The following is a 16,445-nucleotide window of genomic DNA, read 5'->3' on the forward strand; positions in this document are numbered from 1 at the left end:
TTATGATGATAATTTGTGTCCATTTGCTGCAATAAAGTTGCAATTGTATGTGTAGTGCTTTCCAGATGTGTTGGTTCAGGTTCTATTACAAATTACATAGATTGAGTGGCTTCTGAACAACTGAAATTTATTTGTCACGTTTCTGGAGGTTGGAAGTCTGAGATCAGGGTGCCAGCATGGTTGAGGTCTGGTGAGAGCCCCATTCTGGGTAGCAGACTGCCAGCCTCTCATTATGTCCTCACATGATGGAGAATAGCTGGAGAGCTCTCTGGGGACACTTTTCAGGGCATTAGTCCATTCTTGAGGCTTGAATCATCATGACTTAAATAATTTCCAAAGACCGCACCTCCTAATACCATCACACAGGGAGTTAGGATTTCAATAGGTGAATTTGGTGGAAGGGATACAAACATTGTCAATAACATAGAGTGGATTCCAGTAAATTATCAAATGTGCGGGTGATTGTGAAGACCACTAATTTTCAGCCAAGTACAAATGAGAACAGCCCTGAGATCCCTTGAACTTTTGACCAGTGTCTGAACTGACATCAGCCCTATGGGAACTGTTCCCACAGACTGTACAGTTTGCTAAACTCTATGAAGGGGGCTATTCTAAGCGGCTCAGAGAGGAGCAGGAAGAGTGAGGTACAGAAAGACAAAGGCAAGGAAAGGGTGAATAATGTAGCTGGCTTACACCCTGGGACCTGGACCTCAATCCCACAGGGGACTTTGGTAAACTATGTAGAATATCCCCCACAGCTGTCCCTCTGAAGGACAAGAGCTGAAGACAATAATTTACTTCCCCTCCCCCATTGCTTGGTGGTCACCCAGCATCTTCCACAGCTTCTAAGATACTCCTGAGAAACAGAGAAGCAGAGGTACCACAGGAAACCTGCCCCTGGCAGCACAGACAGCCACACACACAGATGCACTGAAACCCAGTAGCTGAGGGGCTGTGGTGTGGGACAGATTTCTGTTGCTCCATGTAACACAGTTCAAGACAATGCAATGGAAGTAGAAGTCCCCTAGATGTGGGCAAAGCTTTTGTCTTCCTGATCAAGAGTGTGCATGTGGTTGTCACTCTTTCCTGGATCTTTACCTCCAGGACTCCTCTCATCTGCTTTGAAAGGGTGTGTGATGTCTGGCACCGTAGTAGATATGGTAGACTGTGAGGCAACCAGCACATGGGAGAGACCAAATGCATCATAGAAGTGCAACTCCTGACTTCCAGGCTGTTGCTATAAGTCCTTGCTTTTATAAAATAAGTTGGATTTTTATCTATTCACAGTGGAACACATTCCTAACTGCGACTCGTTCTGCAATAAGGAATACCGAATGTCAGTTCACCAGACATTGGCAATAAGTCTCCTAGAGGCAAGAAGCTACAGGCTCGTTGAATCTAGCTTTCACATTTCATTGAATAAAGCTCTAACCCTAGCAGCAATATAGCCAAACACTCCTCAAAATCTTGTGTTCCATAGATTGTTGTTTGAAATGTTCTTAAGTTATGAAATGTCGCAGGATGAATGGGTGTCTTTATCCAGGGCTGATTTTTTTTAATATAAACATTATTAGACCAAAAAAAATAAAAGGGATCAAGAGTAAAATTCTACTTCAAATTTAAAAAATGGTCAAAGTAGTAATATAAATAATTATTTAAGTAGTAGTAGTAGTAACTCAATTTGTTACATTAGGAACATAGGGACTTAAATTTAGATTAGCTTTGGATTTCCTTTTTCCAGATAGCTGTGTTTGTTGCTAAACATCATGACAAGGTCAGTTTTCTAGACTTGAACACTATTTTTTAGACATCGTAAAAATTGCTCAACTTGATTCATGGCAAGAAAAAAATTTTAAAGGAGTTGTTCTATCAACAAAGCAACACACAAAAAAGTCCCTGATGACAGTAACATGATTAAATCTATCTTCTCTAGAGAAAAATTAAATGTTCTTCAGCTGAAAATAACTACTGAACATCATTTATTCCAATTGCATCACAGCCCCTGGATGCCCAGGTTCCCAAGGGAGCAAGTATTGATGATCCCTCAGGCTCCAGCTTTAAGCTCCCCAGTTAGAAGGAAGCACACAGAGAGCCTGGTGGCCATCAGCCTGTACCAGTTGCAGAAAGAAAATCTGGATGCAACCCCGATGTAAGTAAAACAAAACACAGCCCATTTATCAAAATCAGCTGTGTGGCCTCCCAGCGTGTGCCAGAAACAGTGGAGCAAAGGGGTCAGAGACAAAGCTCTAGTAAGTTTCAGCCAAGACCAGGGGTAGTCATTTCATCCCTGGTGACACAATGGAAATGGAGTGAGGGACCTGAATTGGGCTGAGTGTTGCCTGAGAAGGATGTGAATGAACAAACGATTGAAAGATTAGACAAATGAATGACTGAATGAATGAATAGTATATGGCTTTAGTGTGTTATTTGCATGTGTTATGGCCAGTTATGAGTCCCATTCAAAGCATGACCCTCAGCTGGGAAATTTACATAAATCACATCAGTGACTTTAGGTCATATCATTAAGAAGCAGACTTTACTTCTTTCCCTTTTTCTTCCTTCTTAAAACAATAAAGCTATTTTAAAATGAAAAGCTGATGAAGTTTACAAGTTTAGAGACCGTCTCTCCACTCCTGTGGCAAAGGATAGCCATTCTAAGTTTGGTGTGAATCCTTCTAGAGACTTTTCATTTATAAATAAAGAAAATGAGAAAAGAAAAGAGAGAATGGAGATTTTTTTTAAAAAGTTTATTTTAAGAGGGCCCACCTTACATATTATTCTGCAACTTGCTCTGTTCATTTAGCAATACGGTATGAGCACCTTTCCCTAAGAGTGTATATTCCTCATGGGTATTGATTGATAATACAAATCTACTTTGATTGATTTAACTATATTTCCAAACATTTGCCATTGTAATCAGTGTTGCAATAAGCATTATTACCTTCCAAGTGATTCTGTGTAGAACTGAGGCTGAGGGGGTGACAACATTTGTCTCTGTGAAGTAGTGGGATCAGAATTCAAACCCAGGTGCTTTCTGCTGCACAATGCTGAATGTAAGTGAAGCTTTGGAGTCTCCAGGATTGAGTACAGATTAAGCTCGTTCAAAATACTTGGGTTCTTGTCTTTGTGTGTGTGTGTGTTGTGTTGTGTCCTTTGTACTGAATTTTGCATAACTCTTGAAAATGTCATGTCATACAATTTACTCTAATTCCAAAGGATTAAATTAACATGGTAAATGTCATTATCTCATCAAGATTCTAATTTAAGTGGACACACAACCAATGCTAGCCTCTTCTGACAAGTGCTTCCACACACTGCATGGAAGCCTCCTTGAAAGGGTTGCAGTTAATCTGTTTTACACTAAATTTACCTCAAGAGGCAGCTCCCACATACTTACTGGCCTTTCGCTGTCACTAAATGTCAAAAGAGGAGAATTGTTTCTTGTTCCGGCACCACAGAGTTACCCCACTCTGTTTATTTCTCAAGATGTTTGAGAGAACCAGATTGCCCACATCCCCGCAGGTGGGCAGGTGGGTTTGCTGTACTCCCCACCTCTAAAGGCACCTTCTTATCCCAAACTGACCCTCCCATCCATGGAGCTACAGCCTTGCCCGGAGTTACCCACATCAGAGTGAGGAGCCCTCTACTGAGGTGTGGGGGTGGGGCTTGTCTTTGTGACAAAATATTTAAGATGCATAAAAATATATTTAAAATAAGGTTACAACCTGATGTACCATCATGTAAGTTCCCCAACTTCCTTTTCAGTACCCAGCATTCCGTGTGAGAAATGTGACCACATGGATGTTGTGGCACCAGTTCACTGAATTCTCACTGATTTATTAATAGTTCTTATTGTTTTCTATGTTAGAGCATGCTACTAGGAGCATTCTTCTGTGAATATATTTATATGTACCCGTCTTCACAGATACCCTTACACGTGTGTGTCTGTGTAGCCTGTAAATTTATCTAGAATATGTACCTACAGTGGAAATTCTGGATCAAAAGAAGGCATATTTAATTTTATTAATATTTCCAAGTATGTCTCCAACATGACCATTCTAATTTACCTTCTGGCCAGAAATATGTGAGTGTACATTCTAACCTAAACTTTCCATTTGAGACTGAGGACTATAGAATTGTATTTCAATGTGATATTAATATAACTAATAATAATTATCTGATAATTGATGAGTTGTGTGTATATCCATACTTCTATTGGCCATTTAAGTCTCTCCTATAATTATCCTGATTATATTTTTGTGAATTTTTCATGTGGGGCAATTTACAGAAATTACTTAAATGTACTGGATACTAATTCTTTGACCTTTATGTGTGTTTCAAATAAATTTACCTGAGTAAAGTTTTAGTCATTATCAGGTCTTTTCTCTTTCATAATATTGGTGTTTTTAAGTTAGATATCATTGAATTTTCTGCTTTTTATGATTTATGCACTCAGGTCTTATTTAGATTTTTTACTGCATAGCTAGGGGGAAGGTATTCTGCTGTGTTTCACTCTCACAGCTTCACAATTTAAGTCTTTAATCCATTTGGAATTGATACAATGAGAAGTAGAAACACAGTGTAAGTCATTCATTTACATAAACACTTCAGCACCACGTTTATGGGGCCATTTGCATTGTTGCCTGTGCTGCTGTTCTCATGCTTCAAGCTTCAGTGACTTGTGGGCCTGTTTCTGGTCTTTTTCACAGTTCCATTGACCTGCTTGTCTCTCCTTGCACCAGTACCACACTGTCTCTATTACTGTTGCTTTATAATATGTTCTGATTTCTAATAAGACAATTTCTCCCTTTTTAACCATTGAAATTCTCTTAGCTATGTTTAGCTCTTTTCTCTTCTATGTGTTTTATAAGCTTGTGAAGGTGAACATGAAATTCACTCAAGCATTTCACTGAAATTACATTGAACTTGAAAATTAATATGAGGGGAAACATCACGTTGGTACAACTTGGTAATGACTGCTGCTGGAGAGTACTTTGTCCCTGTTCCTGATGTTTCTCTCCTGCAAATGGAGCTCAATCTGTGTAATCATGGCCACCCTGTCCCCATTTTATTCACTTGGTTCCTAGAAAGGTGGAGGGGCTTATCAGGTTCTTAAATCTGAGAACAACCTGGCGTGCCCTGCTCTGCCCTCACCCTCAGGAGCAGCCAGGCTGCTGAAGCCCACAGGCCCCTGCATTTCAGAGGTGCTTCCCCACAATGTGCAAGAGGGCTGCCCCCATCACTGCCACCAAGATTGGGTGGATAAGCCTATCTGCGTATGGTGTTCATTGGAAGCAAGCAACTTGACTAATAACCTTGAAGTCTTCCCCCAGGTGTCTGAAGGTGATATAATGGTCTCCATATCTTTTATTTCTCAACTGTGCAAATCTGGGAAAAAGAAGAAAATAGCTCTTCATTTGGAGCCTCTTTGAGACCCTAGCAATTGTTTGTTTTTGAATGGATGGGTTGATTGTTGAATATGTATTTATTGACCACTGTTTGCATCTATTTTTACAAGTGAAATGGTTCTAATATTCTTTTCTCAAACTTTACTTAATTAGGTATCAAGGTTACATTAGCTTCATGAAATGTGGAATGTTTTCTTTTGTGACTTACAGGAAAAGATTATTTGATATTAGAATTATTTGTTCCAAAAATGTTTGGTAAAGGTTCTTATGTCTAGTGTGTGTGTGTAAACTTTTAAATAAAAAGTCAAGTCAGTTAATGTTTTAAAACAGTTTAAACATTTTGCATATATACTGGCAGAGACACACACAGTGACTACTATCACTCTCCTGTTGCTTGCTTTTTTAAAATAAATATTGAGAAAATGCAACTAAAATTTATCAAATTATACATATGCTATAAATGTCATGATGCCACAAATACCATGTGCCAGTAACCTAAAATGAAAAATATATATATATTATTTCTTTTTACTATCTTGGAGAAATGCACCAAGGAATGAAATTTATTTTTCAAAAAACAAAAGTCAAAGAATGATAGTTATTTTAAATTTAAGGATTACTGTTCTATGAAGGATGTAGGCAAAATTAAAAGGTGATAAAATTGAGGGAAATTCGTTAAGTAAGAAACTGACAAGGAATTCAAATCTTGGATAAACAGAGAATGTCTAAAATCAACTCAATACAAACATCCACAGAAAAATATAAACAGGCAATTTACCAAAAACAAAATTAATACCCCAAAATTCTAAGAACATTAGACAATGATCAAATTTACTTGTCATTAAAGGGAAAGAAAACAAATAAAAAAAATAACAATTTACACCTATTTTTCCTGGCAAAAAATGCTAGGAAAATACCAGTGTTCACTGGAAAGTGACAGCATGGCAACCCCCATGTACACATTATAGAGGTGTAGATGGTGTATTCATCACGAAGAGTGATCTGGAAAAAACGTGGTCAAGTTAAATGTGTGCACACCTCCAGAGTCAAAAATGTTCTCCCTAGGAATATACCCTAGAAAAATTTCACGCTGAGTTCTTTGGAGTGGGAAAATGTTGTTCATAAGATTCAAATTCACATACTTCTTCAGGTGTGTGGGCTAATTCTCCCCGGGCAGTAGGCAAGAGAGGCCAGGACCTCTGAAAGATGGACATAGAGCAGACTTAAGAAAAGCAATACCAGCCATGGGGATTCAGAGACGCAGGTCCAAATCAGGCTTCCACACATCACCACACCACCTGCAACAGAATCATCAGTTTACGGGGGCTTTTTTGCAAAAGTACAATTATAAGTATATTTTTTAAATTGTATTTCCATTACATAAATACATCATGTCACCTTGTTCCATATTAGTATACACAGAGAATGTCTTTTCAGCCTCTACTAAATATTGCAATGTATGCATGTAATAGTTTCCTTGACCATCACTGACAGACTATTTTTTAGTAAGATTTTAATGTTAAGAATATTTTTAGATTTATAGAACAGTTGCAAAGATAGTATCAAAAGGATATACCATTCACCAAGTTTTAATTTCCTTTAATGTTATTTTCTTGCAGTTTCATGGTTTGTTTGTCAAAACTAAGAACCCAGATTGTACATTCTACTCTCGACCTCCAGTTATTATTCAGATTTCACTTGTTTTTCTATTAATATCCTATTTCTACTCCAGAATCCAATCCATATGCCACACTGCACAATTGTCATGTCTCCTTACTATCCTTTTGATCTTTCCATGTTTTTCATGAACTTCACAGTTTTGAGAAGTACTGGTCAAGGTATTTTGTAACCGTCCTTCAATTTTGAACTTTCTTATATTTTTATAACTGAATTGGGCTTATAAACTTTTGGGAGGAAGAGCACAGTGTTGAAGCACCCTACTCTTCACATCAAGTCAGAGTCCCCACATGACATCACTGGTGACATTAAACTTGATCACTTGGTCATGGACCTCTGTGCCAGATTTCTTCATTGAAAGTTCCATTTCACTTTCCCTACTTTATTCTGTGCACTCAAGTCACTAACTGCAGGCCACCCTCAAAGGAAAGTAGGTGAATATTTATGGTTTGGAATTTCTTCAATAATAAATTCAACAGAATTTTATAGGTTTACCAATAGTTAGCAGTTATCAAAATGATTAGTAAATATCTTTTACATCCTTCTTTGTATTATATATTGGGTGGATGAGGGGCAGGAGAAGTCTCCATGCTGGCCACAGGTGTTCTTACACTGAAATCTTGCTTTAAAATTCAAAAATCCATCAATTAATAAAATAAAGCACTTTCTTCATTACAGAATATATTTAAACATACCTCAGGAAACAGATTTCCATGTTTTCAAATACACTTGTTAAACACCATAACTGATAAAATAACCTTTGCAACCTCTTTGGTAAGTTAAAAATAAAAGTCCTTCATTTTTCACAGAACTAGAATAAATCATAAAATTTATATGGAATCACAAAAGACCTAGAATTGGCAAAGCATTACTGAAGAAAAAGAAAGAGGCTGGAGGAATAACTCTCCCAGACTTCAGACAATACTACAGAGCTGCAGTAATCAAAACAGCATGGTACTGGTACAAAAACAGACATGTAGATCAATGGAACAAAACAGAGAGCCCAGAAATGAATCTACAAACTTGGTCAATTAATCTTTGACAAAGGGGACAAGAACATACAATGGAATTAAGACAGTCTCTTCAGCAAATGGTGTTGGGAAAATTGGACAGCAGCATATGGATCAATGAAATTATAATAATCCCTCACACCTTACACAAAAATGAACTCAAAATGGATCAAGGACTTAAACATAAGACAAGATACAATAAACCTCCTAGAAGAAAACATAGGCAAAATATTATCTCACATACATTTCAGCAATGTTCTCCTAGGACAGTCTACCCAAGCAATAGAAATAAAAGCAAGAATAAACATGTGGGACCTAATTAAACTTACAAGCTTTTGAACAGCAAAGGAAACTATAAAGAAAACAAAGTGACAACCTAGGGAATGGGAGAAAATATTTGCAGAAGATGAAACCAAGAAGGGCTTGATCTCTAAAACATATAAACAGCTTATATGACTTAGTAAGAAAAAAAAAAAACAAAAAACAACCCAACCCACAAATGAGCAGAAGACCTAAACAAGCATTTCTCGAATGAAGTTGTACAAATGACCAATAGGCACATGAAAAAGTGCTCAATATCTCTAATTGTAACAGAAGTGCAAATCAAAACTAAAATGAGGTATCACCTCACACCAGTCAGAATGGCCATCATTCAAAAGCCCATGAATGATAAATGTTGGGGAGGCTGTGGAGAAAAGGGAACCCTCCTACACTGCTGGTGGGAATGCAGTTTGGTGCAGCCATTGTGGAAAACAGTATGGAGATTCCTCAAAAGACTAAAAATTGACTTACCATATGACCCAGCAATCCCACTCCTGGGCATATATCCAGAAGGAACCCTAATTCAAAAAGACACTTGCACCCCAATATTCACAGGAGTACTATTTACAATAGCCAAGACATGGAAACAGCCTAAATGTCCATCAACAGATGACTGGGTAAAGAAGTTGTGGTACATGTATGCAATGAAATACTATTCAGCCATAAAATGACAACATAATGTCAGTTGCAGCAACATGGATGTCCCTGGAGAATGTCACTCTAAGTTAAGTTAAGCCAGAAAAAGAAAGAAAACTACCATATATCACTCATATGTGGAATCTAAAAAAAATAGAAGACAAATAAATATAAAACAGAAACAGACTCACAGACATAGAATACAAATTTGTCATTGCCAGTGGGAAGGGGAGTGGAAAGGGACAGACTAGGAGTTTGAGATTTGTAGATAATGACAAGTAAATATAGAATATATAAACAAGTTTATATGGTATAGCACAGGGAAATTTATTCAAGATCTTCTGGTAGCTCATGGTGAAAAATAATATAAAAATGAATATATGTATATTCATGTGTGACTGAAAAATTGTGCTATAGACCAGAAATTGACACAACATTGTAAACTGACTACAACTCAATTAAAAAAAATCTTTAAAAGCAATCATATTTTAAATGGCATTAGAAATAAATAAAACATTTAGGAATAAATTAAATTAGGTAGATAAAATATCCATACACCTAAAATGACAAAACGGTAATGAGCAAACTGAGAAAAACAGAAACAAATGTTAACAGTTTCCATGGTTATGAATTGGAAGAATAATACTGAAAAATGTCTATATCACTCAAAGCTGTCTATAGATTCAATGCAATCCTTATCAAAACTCAAATGACTTTTACACAGAAATAGAGAAAGCAATCCTAAAACTTGTATGGAACCACAAAACACCCCTAATGTCAAGTCAACCTGGTTAAGAACAAATCTAGAGATACCACACTCCCTAATTTCAAATTTTATTACAAAGCTTTAGTAATCAAAATGGTAGGTAATGCCAAAAAACAGAGACCAAGCCCAATGAAACAATCAGAGTTCAGAAATAAACCCATCCAAATGCAGTCAACAAATATTTCACAAGGGAGCCAAGAAGAAGTACTGGGGAAAACACAGTCTTTTCAATAAACTACACTGGAAAACTGGATAATGACCTACAGATGAACACAAATGGACCCTGTTCTTGCAGCACTCACAAAAATTAACTCAAAGTGGACCGAAGGCTTAAATGTAAGACTTAAAACTGTAAAACTACTTGAAGAAAACATAAAGATAAAGCTCCTTAGTGTGGTTTTGGCAAATATATTTTGGATATGACACCAAAGTTACAAGCAACAAAAGCAAAAATAAGCAACTGAAGCTACAGCAAACTTAAAAAAAAAGTTCATAGCAAAATAAACAATCAGCAAATGTAAATGCAGCTGCAGAACAGGAGAACATATACGCAAACCATTTCTTCATTTTTTAACCAAAAAAACATTTTTGATAAACTATATAATAACTCATAAAATACTAGCAATCAAATAAAAAATAAAAATTAAAAATGGGCTAAAGGACCTGAGTAGACTTTCTTTTCCCCAAAAAAAGACATACAAATCACCAACAGATATTGAAAATATACTAATCATCAGGGAAATGCAAACCCAAACCACAATGAAACATTACCTCACACCTGTTAGAATGACTATTATAAAAAATAAAAAACAAATATTTGCAAGAATATGAAGAAAATGTAACTCGTGAACTTTTTGGGTGGAAATGTAAATTGGTACAATCGAATGAAAGTAAGAGACTTAAACTGGAGTCCACCTTACACTACTCACAAAAATTAACTTACAATAGATTAAAGAGTCAACTGTATGACTTGAAACCATAAAACAAAAAATCATAGAGGAAAATCTCCTCGACCTTGGTCTTGGGAATAATGATTTTTTGGATATGACTCCACAGGACAGGCAACAAAAGCAAAAGCAAAAAGAAACAAGTGGGACTAAGTCAATGTAAAAACTTCAGCATAGGAAAAAAATTGAAAAAATAAAAAGGCATCCTATGCAATGGGAGCAACTATTAGTGAACCATCTTTTGATGAATGGTAGTTACTCAAGTATATAAATGAATCATACAACTTAACAGCCAAAAAAAATCTAAGTTAAAAATACTGGCTCTGAATAGACAATTTTTCCAAAGAAGACATAAAAATGTCCAACATGAAAAGCTGTTCGATGTCATTACTCATCAGGGAAATGCAAATCAAAACCACGAGACCATCTCTCACCCATTACAATGGATACAGTCAAAAAAGACAAGTGATTACAAGTATTGGCAAGGATGTGGAGAAAAGAAAATCCTTGTGCATTGTTGGTAAAACTGTAAATTACCACACTCACTATGAAAATCAGTTTGGAGGTTCTGCCAAAAATTAAAAGTAGTATCCAGTTTTCCCAGCACCATCTGTCAAAGAGACTGTCCTTTGGCCGCTGAATGCGCTTTAGTCCCATCTCAAATATCCGTTGACATTTTATGCCAGGGTTTACTACTGGGCTCTCTATTCTATTCCTTTCTTAGACTACATGTGTATTTTAATACCAGCATCATGGTGTCTCATGACTATAGCACTGTGATACAGTTTTAAAGCAGAAAGTGTGATGACTCCCAGTTTATTCCTTCTCAGGCTTGCTTTGGTATTTGGGTCTTTTGTGGTCCCATCAAAACATTTAAAGATGGACTTCTATCTTTGAAAAATGTTATTGGAATATTGACAGAAATTGCACTGAACCTGTAAATGCCTTTGGGTAGTATGGACATTTTAGCATTAATTCTTCTGGTCCATTAACCATACATCTGGTCCAGTATATCTTTCTACTTGTTTTGACTTCTTCAACTTTTTCCATAAAAGTCTAATTATAGTTTTTAAAGTACAAATTTTTCACTTCCTCAGTTAAGTTTATTTTTAAGTATTTTAATGGTTTTAAGGCTATTTTGAAAGGGGAAAAGCTAGTGTCTTCAACAAATGCTGTTGGTTACACTGGAAAACCACATGCAGAAAAATGAAATTGGACAGCTACCTTCCACCACTCAGAAATATAATTTAAAATGGATTAAAGACTGAGAGGTAAGATCTGACACTACAAAACTCCTAGAGGAAAACATAGAGAAGAAGCTACTTAACACTGGTTTGGGCAATAATTTTGGGATATGACCCCAAAAACACAAGTCAGAAAAGCAAATATCAACAGGTGGGACTACATCAAACTAAAAAGCTCCTGCACAGCAAAAGTAACAATCAGCAAAATATAAAGCCTAATACAGAGTAGGACAGAATCTCTGCAAATCATATATGGGATGAGGGGTTAGTATCAAAATATATGTGGACCTCATACAACACAATAGCAAAAAAAAAAAAAAAAAAGCCAAACATCCAATATAAAAAATGGGCAGTAAAATTAAATCTATATTTTTCCAAAGAAGACACCCAAATACACAAAAGTGTACATGAAAAGATGTGCAACATCACTAACATTTAGGTAAATGCAAATCGAAACTGGAATGAGATATCCCCTGCCTCCTGTCAGAATGATCATCACCAAGAAGACAAGAGACAAGTGCTGGCCAGGACGAGGACAAAAGAATACCCCTGTGCACTGTCAGTGAGGATGTAACCTGGCTCAGCCACTATGGAAAAGCTGCAGAGGTTACCCAAAACTTAAAGACAGAGCTACCATATGCTCCAGCAGTCCTCCTTCCTGGTGAGCATCTGAAGGGAGTGAAAACAGGATATTGAAAAGATAGCTGCACTTGCATGTTTATTATAATGTTATTCACAATAGCCAAGATATGGAAATGACCTGAGTGTGCAACAATGGATGAACAGATAAAGAAGAAGTAGCATTTATACAGAATGGAATATTATTCTGCATTGAGAAAGAAAGAAATTCTGCCATTTGTGATATTACAGATGGACATTGAGGGCTTTATGCTTAGTGAGATGAACTAGACAGAGAAAGATAAATGTAAGATATCAGGTATACATGTAAAAAAACAAACAAACTCTTAGAAACAAAGAGTAGAATGGTGTTGGGGTGGAGGAACTGTGGAGACATTAAAGGGTACAAACTTGCAACCCGAAGATAAATAAGTCATGCAGATCAAATGCACAACAGAGTGATTACAGAAAACAGTGACGTATCAGTCTTCAAAGTTGCTAAGATACTATCTTGTGAATGTTCTTGTCACAAAAAATAAAGAAAATTATACTTGTGAGTCATGTGAGAGGTGTTAGTTAAAGCTGTTTGTGGTCACATTGCTGCATGTAAGTGGATCAAATCAACACACTGCAGACTGTGAAAAAAGAAAAAGTAGAACTGCATGATTTCACTTACACATGTAATCTAAAAAAGCCAAATTCACACAAACAGAGAACAGAGTGGTGGTTGTCAGGGCCTGGGAGTCAGGAAGTGAGAAGATGCTCAAAGAGCACAAACGTTCAGGTTTAAGATGAGTGAGTTCTGGGAAATCTCACGAACAGCACGGTGACTACAGCTAACAATGCTGTATTATTTATCTGAAAGTTGCTGAGAGCAGATCTCAAAAATTCTCATCACAAAAGGGAATTAGGTGAGTTTATGGAAGCAACCTTACTGTGAAAATCACTCACAATATATATGTGTATCAAGTCACCACATTACTTACTGGTAGGCCTGTGTCCTGGGTCACTGTCTAAGAAGCATTCCACCAGAGTTGTCTCTCAGGACTCAGACTTCAGGTAGTCTATTTCACTTCATGGGTGAACATATTCAAATGGTCTGTGTATAAAATAAGAATATAATGACTAATAGTTCATTGTGAATGGCTCCCAGAATGTGTTTTAAAATTTTTGTTCCCATGCTTACATTTCACACTACTGGAACAAAATCAAATATGAGCCAACACAAATGGCACATTAGAACAATGATAACAGAGTCCTGAACACAAAGATTCAATGTTTCTTCCTGATGTTTTCTAATCAGAAGTGTTTTTAAAAATATTTGAACTCACCAATTCCTAGGTGACAGCTGAAAGTGACAAAATCAGAGAACCCAAAATGGCAGATGATCCTGTAAGTGATTACAGATGTTGCTACATTTTGTGCCAGAAATTAATTATCTATTAGAAAGTTACATAAAAATACTTGAAGTTCAAACCCTGGAATGCTTCCCAATTTTGTTAAACTCATGTTATTATAATGTCTGTGTCTATTTAGCTGATGAGGTAGGTGAAGATAAAAAGTGACCTGTTCCTCTGTGTTTAGTACAATTAAAATAACTAACAATAATTATGCAATGCTTTTAAGAAATCAGGTTAGATCTGAAATACAAATGGAGATATGAAAATGCTTTTCCTTGTTCTATACATGAGTAGTAGCCCATCATGTACAAATATGTCAGATGACAAGGTATCTTCATGTTAAAAAAAAATGCCATCACAACAAAGGAAAGCTTTACTGATTGTACTGAAAATAAAAGGAAAAAAATAGAATTGGAAAAAGATCATGTTGACATAAAAATGCTCATGGTCACAGATACTATAGAGAAGCAACTGTGGCAGATGTATGAAGACGTAGAAGCCATCACTCATCCACTGAATGTGATTACACCAAATTGTGACTTAATCATTTCATAAACTTGACAGACAACATTTCTGCTTCTATAATTTAAGATATAACCTTTAAAATGCTGTATAATGAGAGGTGTGATGTTCTAGTATCTGTTCTAAGAAGTGCGTTAGACACACATAAGAATAGCCAATGGTCAGAAAGATCACATGTTATCAGCTACCACCCCATGCAAATTAATGGCATTTAGCAGATATTCATATATGTGTGTACATATATAAAATGTGTATTAGTATATATGTAAATCAAATAAAATATTAGATTATAATCTAATGTAAAATCATATCAGCAAAAGCACTTTGCTGACATAAGTGTCTTGGTGTAAACAGATTACAATTTTTTATTGAGTTATCATAATGGGATAATATTGTGAACCAAATAGAAATTGTAAAAAAAGTTATTAAAAAAAAAAAAACCTGACTACATGAAAAGATGCACAATTACTATAAGGCCTCTTCCCTTATTTACTATCAGTGTCAGAAAGTCACTTGGAATAGGTTAGGAGAATTAAAAACTCTAACAAGACACAAGAATGCACTCTCTGTTAAAGAAAATAAACCAAAGGAAAAAACGAATGGACAATTAAGATCCTACAGATAAAAATACCAATTTTTATGGGAAATAGGCTTAAAATAAAAAATAAGGAGATTATAGTCTAATGTCACCTTTTGAATAAAGATATACATTAAGCTGAATATCTTTGTATTTTGCACTTATGAAGAGAAAATGTATTTGCAATGAAAAAGCAGCCATTGTCCTGCCTTTTCAGTATTCTGAAGGTTTAGGTTTGAATATATTTCATCTTAAATGGTCTTAAGCACTATGCAGTGGTTGGTGTTTTTAAAATACCACTGTGTCTGGAGCTTCTGAAAGTGATTCAAAAATTTTTTAATTATATTTTTGTAATAATTTGGTAGTGGCCTGGATATTATTTTTAACAAGACTACTCACCCTGGAATGCTGCAAGGTTTTTTCAATGAGTTTATATTTACACATATTTAAGATTGTCACTATATTTTGAGAAAATGTCAGCGGTGGGAGTATTCTGACTTGAAAATGAGATAAGCTGAGAAGCATATTGTAAGTATAAAATAAATGATTGCATTCCTTTAAAGAAAGGAAAGTAAAAGCATAATAAACTCTTACTTCGACACACTTAAAATATACACGTTAACGTAATGTGTTTTTACACACTTCTCTTTAACTCTTTCAGTACTTTCTCAGCCCCTTTCTCATTACACCCGCATCCCCGATCCTGAACCGCGCTGTACACACCTCCGATCACGCTGGGGAGGGGGGACCCGGGCGGCGAGGACCAGGGGCGCGGACACCCCCGCGGCCCGGACGGACACGGACAATCACCCGCTCCCAGCGGGCGAGGAGAATAGTCGAAGCGGGCCCGCCAGCGCACCCGTCCCCTCCTGCTCTGCCGGCCGGGGCCCCAGCTCGGTCAGGTCCACACACACCCCGACAGGAAGCCAGCTCAGGCCGCGGGAAACTGGCATAACTTCAGACACCCGGCGGGGAGCGTCCTCCTCCCGCGGACACGCGAGCCGCGCGGCCCCGGAGCCGCCATGGCTGCCCCCGCTCCGTCCTGAGGAAAACAAGCTCTGCCCCCAGGGAAGACGCTGGCTGCTGACGCGGACTGCGCATGCGCACCGCTACCTAAGACACGCTGGCTTCGCGCGCCCCCTGTAGGTCCTCGAGGGCGGTGCAGGATACTCAGAACTCACTATAGAACACATGACCCCTCCCAGCCAGGATGCTAAATCACTGGAAATCTCAGTGCCCTGGCCTCTTTGTTGATGGCACTCGTGATGCTCTCATCCAGCCATGCCTGATCTCTTGCCTGGCACATGCCTCAGTCCTTG

General features: G+C 37.1%; 1 long non-coding RNA gene across 1 annotated transcript; it reads right to left on the reverse strand.

Moving 5' to 3' along the window:
- Positions 1-5,721: 5,721 nt before the first annotated feature.
- LOC116279794 (uncharacterized) lies at positions 5,722-16,201 on the reverse strand. Its single transcript, XR_012070028.1, has 3 exons — positions 15,850-16,201; positions 13,614-13,726; positions 5,722-6,706 (listed from the first exon to the last, which is right to left on the reverse strand). It is a non-coding gene; the product is annotated as an uncharacterized lncRNA (long non-coding RNA).
- Positions 16,202-16,445: the final 244 nt, after the last annotated feature.

This window comes from Vicugna pacos, unplaced genomic scaffold (genome assembly GCF_048564905.1).
Source record: "Vicugna pacos unplaced genomic scaffold, VicPac4 scaffold_21, whole genome shotgun sequence".
NCBI lineage: Eukaryota > Metazoa > Chordata > Mammalia > Artiodactyla > Camelidae > Vicugna > Vicugna pacos.